At 40.2% G+C, this 6658-nt stretch overlaps 1 non-coding gene across 1 annotated transcript; it reads left to right on the plus strand.

Annotated features, from left to right (window-relative positions):
* Positions 1–897: 897 nt before the first annotated feature.
* Positions 898–1005, plus strand: LOC112714592 (small nucleolar RNA R71). Its single transcript, XR_003159305.1, has one exon. It is a non-coding gene; the product is annotated as a small nucleolar RNA R71 (small nucleolar RNA).
* Positions 1006–6658: the final 5653 nt, after the last annotated feature.

Consider the following 6658-nt stretch of genomic DNA (forward strand, 5'->3'; position numbering starts at 1 on the left):
TGGAATCTCTATGGTCTCATTTTGAGCCTCAGATTCCCATGGTTCCTCTTTGGGGAACTCATTGGAGGCCAGTGGACGTCCATTGAGGTCTTCCTCAGTGGCGTTCACTGCCTCTTCTTCCTCCCAAAATTCGGCCATGTTGATGGCTTTGCACTCTCCTTTTGGATTTTCTTCTGTATTGCTTGGGAGAGTACTAGGAGGGAGTTCAGTAATTTTCTTGCTCAGCTGACCCACTTGTGCCTCCAAATTTCTAATGGAGGACCTAGTTTCAGTCATGAAACTTTGAGTGGTTTTGATTAGATCAGAGACCATGGTTGCTAAGTTAGAGTTATTCTGCTTAGAACTCTCTGTCTGTTGCTGAGAAGATGATGGAAAAGGCTTGCTATTGCTAAACCTGTTTCTTCCACCATTATTGTTGTTGAAACCTTGTTGAGGTCTCTGTTGATCCTTCCATGAGAGATTTGGATGATTTCTCCATGAAGGATTATAGGTGTTTCCATAGGGTTCTCCCATGTAATTCACCTCTTCCATTGAAGGGTTCTCAGGATCATAAGCTTCTTCCTCAGATGAAGCTTCCTTAGTACTGCTTGGTGCATTTTGCATCCCAGACAGACTTTGAGAAATCAAATTGACTTGCTGAGTCAATATTTTATTCTGAGCCAATATGGCATTCAGAGTGTCAATCTCAAGAACACCTTTCTTCTGACTAGTCCCATTGTTCACAGGATTCCTTTCAGAAGTGTACATGAATTGGTTATTTGCAACCATTTTAATCAGCTCTTGAGCTTCTGTAGGCGTCTTCTTCAGATGAAGAGATCCTCCAGTAGAGCTATCCAAAGACATCTTGGACAGTTCAGAGAGACCATCATAGAAAATACCTATGATGCTCCATTCAGAAAGCATATCAGTGGGACACTTTCTGATTAACTGTTTGTATCTTTCCCAAGCTTCATAGAGGGATTCTCCTTCCTTCTGTCTGAAGGTTTGGACTTCCACTCTAAGCTTACTCAATTTTTGAGGTGGAAAGAACTTTGCCAAGAAGGTATTGACTAGCTTTTCCCAAGAGTCCAGGCTTTCTTTAGGTTGTGAGTCCAACCATGTCCTAGCTCTGTCTCTTACAGTAAAAGGGAATAGCATAAGTCTGTAGATCTCAGGGTCAACCCCATTAGTCTTGACAGTGTCACAGATTTGCAAGAACTCAGCTAAGAACTGATGAGGATCTTCCAATGGAAGTCCATGGAACTTGCAATTCTGTTGCATTAGAGAAACTAATTGAGGCTTAAGCTCAAAGTTGTTTGCTCCAATGGCAGGGATAGAGATGCTTCTCCCATAGAAGTCGGGAGTAGGTGCAGTAAAGTCACCCAGCACCTTCCTTGCATTGTTGGCATTGTTGTTGTTTTCGGCTGCCATGTATTCTTCTTCTTTGAAGAATTCGGTTAGGTCCTATACAGAGAGTTGTGCCTTAGCTTCTCTTAGCTTTCGCTTCAAGGTTCTTTCAGGTTCAGGATCAGCCTCAACAAGAATGCTTTTGTCTTTGCTCCTGCTCATAAGAAAGAGAAGAAAACAAGAAAATATGGAATCCTCTATGTCACAGTATAGAGATTCCTTGAGGTGTCAGAGCAAAAGAAAAATGGAAGACAGAAGTAGAAAATTCGAACTTATCAAAGAGGATGGAGTTCGAATTTTGCATCAAGGAATAGTGTTAGTTCATAAATAGAAGGATGTGAAAAGAAGGGAAGTAATTTTCGAAAACTGAGTAGAAGATTTTGAAAACATTTTGAAAAACACTAATTGATTTTCGAAAATAAAAGTGGGAAAGAAATCAAGTGATTTTTGAAAAAGAATTTGAAATTAGAAATCAAAAAGATTTGATTGAAAACTTATTTGAAGAAGATGTGGTTAAGAAGATATGATTGGTTTAAAAAAAATGTGATTGAGAAGATATGATTTGAAAAACATTTTAAAAAGATTTGATTTTGAAAATCAATGACTTGGCTATCAAGAAAAGATATGATCCAAACATTAAACCTTTCTCAACAGAAAAGGCAACATACTTGAAATGTTGAATCAAATCATTAATTGATAGCAAGTATCTTTGAAAATAGAAAGAAATTGATTTTGAAAACACATGATTGAAAAGATATGATTTGAAAAGGATTTGATTTTGAAAAAATTTGAAAACCTGAAAAAAATCTGAATTAAAAACAGAATCTTCCCTCTTGTGCCATCCTGGCGTTAAACGCCAAGAATGGTGCACATTCTGGCGTTTAACACCCAAAAATCTACCCTTTTGGGCGTTAAACGCCCAGCCAGGTACCCTGGCTGGCGTTTAAACGCCAGTCTGTCTTCCTTACTGGGCGTTTTTGAACGCCCAGCTTTTTCTGTGCAATTCCTCTGCAGTATGTTCTGAATCTTCAATTCTCTGTATTATTGACTTGAAAGGACACAAATTAAAAATATTTTTGGATTTTTAATAATAAGGAATAATCAAAATGCAACTAAAATCAAAAGAACAATGCATGCAAGACACCAAACTTAGCAGTTTGTATACTACTGACACTAATGAGAATGCACATGAGACACATAAACACTCAAGTCAAGAGAATTCAAAGATCAGAGTAAGAAATCATCAAGAATAACTTGAAGATCCTTAAGACACATGAATGAATGCATGCAATTGACACCAAACTTAAAATGAAACACTAGACTCAAACAAAAAAATATTTTTGGATTTTATGATTTTGTAATTTTTTTTGTGTTTTTCGAAAATTAAGTGGAAAAAGGTATCAAAATTCTTAATGAGAATTCCAGGAATCATGCAATGTTAGTCTAAGACTCCGGTCCAGGAATTAGACATGGCTTCACAGCCAGCCAAGCTTTCAGAGAAAGCTTCGGTCCAAAACACTAGACATGGCCAATGACCAGCCAAGCCTTAGCAGATCACTGCTCCAATAGAAAGATTGATAGAAATCAACAAGCTCTTGTGATGATAAGTTGAAACCTTGGTCCAATGAAACTAGACATGGCTTCACAGCCAGCCAGACTTCAACAGATCATCATGAAACTCTAGAATTCATTCTTAAGAACTCTGAAAAAAATACCTAATCTAAGCAACAAGATGAACCGTCAATTGTCCATACTCGAACAATCCCCGGCAACGGCGCCAAAAACTTGGTGCACAAAATTGTGATCACTACTTTTCACAAATCAATTAATCCCCGGTGATGAACCCAAAAACTTGGTGTTCAATACCATGGCATAAACACAACATCGCACAACTAACCAGCAAGTGTACTGGGTCGTCCAAGTAATAAACCTTACGCGAGTAAGGGTCGATCCCACAGAGATTGTTGGTATGAAGCAAGCTATGGTCACCTTGTAAATCTCAGTCAGGCAAACTCAAATGGGTATGGTGATAAATGCATAAAACATAAAGATAAAGATAGAGATACTTATGTAATTCATTGGTAGGAACTTCAGATAAGCGTATGAAGATGCCTTCCCTTCCGTCTCTCTGCTTTCCTACTGTCTTCATCCAATCCTTCTTACTCCTTTCCATGGCAAGCTTAAGCAAGGGTTTCACCATTGTCAGTGGCTACCTCCCATCCTCTCAGTGGAAATGTTCAACGCACCCTGTCACGGCACGGCTATCCATCTGTCGGTTCTCAATCAGGCCGGAATAGAATCCAGTGATTCTTTTGCGTCTGTCACTAACGCCCCGCCTTCAGGAGTTTGAAGCACGTCACAGTCATTCAATCATTGAATCCTACTCAGAATACCACATACAAGGTTAGACCTTCCGGATTCTCTTGAATGCCGCCATCAGTTCTAGCCTATACCACGAAGACTCTGATCTCACGGAATGGCTGGCTCGTTTGTCAGGCGAGCACTCGGTTGTCAGGCGATCAACCATGCGTCGTGTATCAGGAATCCAAGAGATATTCACCCAATCGAAGGTAGAACGGAGGTGGTTGTCAGTCACACGTTCATAGGTGAGAATGATGATGAGTGTCACGGATCATCACATTCATCAAGTTGAAGAACAAGTGATATCTTAGAACAAGAACAAGCGGAATTAAATAGAAGAACAATAGTATTTGCATTAATACTCGAGGTACAGCAGAGCTCCACACCTTAATCTATGGTGTGTAGAAACTCCACCGTTGAAAATACATAAGAACAAGGTCTAGGCATGGCCGAATGGCCAGCCTCCCAATGATCTAAGAACTAGATGTCCGAAGATGATCAAAGGATCTAAAATAATCCAAAGATGATCAAATACAATAGTAAAAGGTCCTACTTATAGAAAACTAGTAGCCTAGGGTGTACAGAGATGAGTAAATGACATAAAAATCCACTTCCGGGCCCACTTGGTGTGTGCTTGGGCTGAGCATTGAAGCATTTTCGTGTAGAGACTCTTTTTGGAGTTAAACGCCAGCTTTTATGCCAGTTTGGGCGTTTAACTCCCATTTTGGTGCCAGTTCCGGCGTTTAACGCTGGGATTTCTGAGGGTGACTTTGAACGCCGGTTTGGGCCATCAAATCTTGGGCAAAGTATGGACTATCATATATTGCTGGAAAGCCCAGGATGTCTACTTTCCAACGCCGTTGAGAGCAAGCCAATTAGGCTTCTATAGCTCCAGAAAATCCACTTCGAGTGCAGGGAGTTCAGAATCCAACAGCATCTGCAGTCCTTTTCAGTCTCTGAATCAGATTTTTGCTCAGGTCCCTCAATTTCAGCCAGAAAATACCTGAAATCACAGAAAAGCACACAAACTCATAGTAAAGTCCAGAAAAGTGAATTTTAACTAAAAACGAATAAAAATATACTAAAAACTAACTAGATCATACTAAAAACATACTAAAAACAATGCCAAAAAGCATACAAATTATCCGCTCATCACCCAACAAGCGCTTCTTTAATGTCAATAGCTTGACAGTGGCTCTCATGGAGCCACAAGGTGATCAGGTCAATATTGTATAGTCCCAACACCAAACTTAGAGTTTGGATATGGGATCTTAACACCAAACTTAGAGTTTGGTTGTGGCCTCACCACACCAAATTTAGAGTTTGACCGTGGGGGCTCTTCTTGACTCTAAACTGAGAGAAGCTCTTTATGCTTACTCTTTTTTGTCACAGAGGGATGGCCTTGTGCCTTAAACACAAGGTAGTCCCCATTCAATTGAAGGACTAATTCACCTCTGTTGACATCTATCACAGCTTCTGCTGTGGCTAGGAAAGGTCTTCCAAGGATGATGCATTCATCCTCTTCCTTTCTAGTGTCTAAGATTATGAAATCAGCAGGGATGTAAAGGCCTTCAACCTTTACTAACACGTCCTCCACTATTCCATAAGGTTGTCTTACTGACTTGTCTGCCAATTGTAATGAGAACAAGGCAGGTTGTACCTCAATGATCCCCAGCTTCTCCATTATAGAGAGTGGCATAAGATTTATCCCTGACCCCAGATCACATAGAGCCTTTTCAAAGGTTATGGTGCCTATGGTACAAGGTATTAAGAACTTGCCAGGATCTTGTTTCTTTTGAGGTAGAGTTTTCTGAATCCAGGTATCTAGTTCACTAATGAGCAAGGGAGGTTCACTTTCCCAAGTCTCATTACCAAACAACTTGGCATTCAGCTTCATGATAGCTCCTAAATATTGAGCAACTTGCTCTCCAGTCACATCTTCATCCTCTTCAGAGGAAGAATAGTCTTCAGAGCTCATGAATGGCAGAAGGAGATTTAATAGAATCTCTATGGTCTCTGTATGAGCCTCAGATTCCTTTGGATCCTTAATAGGAAATTCCTTCTTGCTTGAGGGACGTCCCAGGAGGTCTTCCTCACTAGGATTTTCGTCCTCCTCCTCCCTTGTGCATTCGGCTACATTGATCACATCAATGGCCTTGCACTCTCCTTTTGGATTCTCTTCTGTATTGCTTGGGAGAATACTGGGAGGAGTTTCAATGACTTTCTTACTCAGCTGGCCCACTTGTGCCTCCAGATTTCTGATAGAGGATCTTGTTTCATTCATGAAACTGATAGTGGCCTTTGACAGATCAGAGACTAGATTGGCTAAATTAGAAGTGTTTTGTTCAGAATTCTCTGTCTGTTGCTGAGAAGATGATGGATATGGCTTGCTTTTGTTCAGCCTATTGCGTCCACCGTTGTTAAAGCCTTGTTGAGGCTTTTGTTGATCCTTCCATGAGAAATTTGGATGATTTCTCCAAGATGGATTATAGGTGTTTCCATAAGGTTAACCCATGTAATTAACCTCTGCCATGGCAGGGTTCTCAAGATCATAAGCTTCTTCAGAAGCTGCCTCTTTAGTACTGTTGGATGCATGTTGCCATCCATTCAGACTTTGAGAGATCATGTTGACTTGTTGAGTCAACACTTTGTTCTGAGCCAATATGGCATTCAGAGCATCAATTTCAAGAACTCCTTTCTTCTGAGGTATCCCATTATTCACGGAATTCCTCTCAGAAGTGTACATGAATTGGTTGTTTGCAACCATATCAATGAGTTCTTGAGCCTCTTCAGGCGTTTTCTTTAGGTGAATAGATCCACTTGCAGAATGGTCCAATGACATTTTCGAAAATTCAGACAGGCCATAATAGAATATATCTAATATGGTCCATTCTGAAAACATGTCAGATGG

The sequence above is a fragment of the Arachis hypogaea genome, chromosome 1 (assembly GCF_003086295.3).
Source record: "Arachis hypogaea cultivar Tifrunner chromosome 1, arahy.Tifrunner.gnm2.J5K5, whole genome shotgun sequence".
NCBI classification, from domain to species: Eukaryota; Viridiplantae; Streptophyta; class Magnoliopsida; order Fabales; family Fabaceae; genus Arachis; species Arachis hypogaea.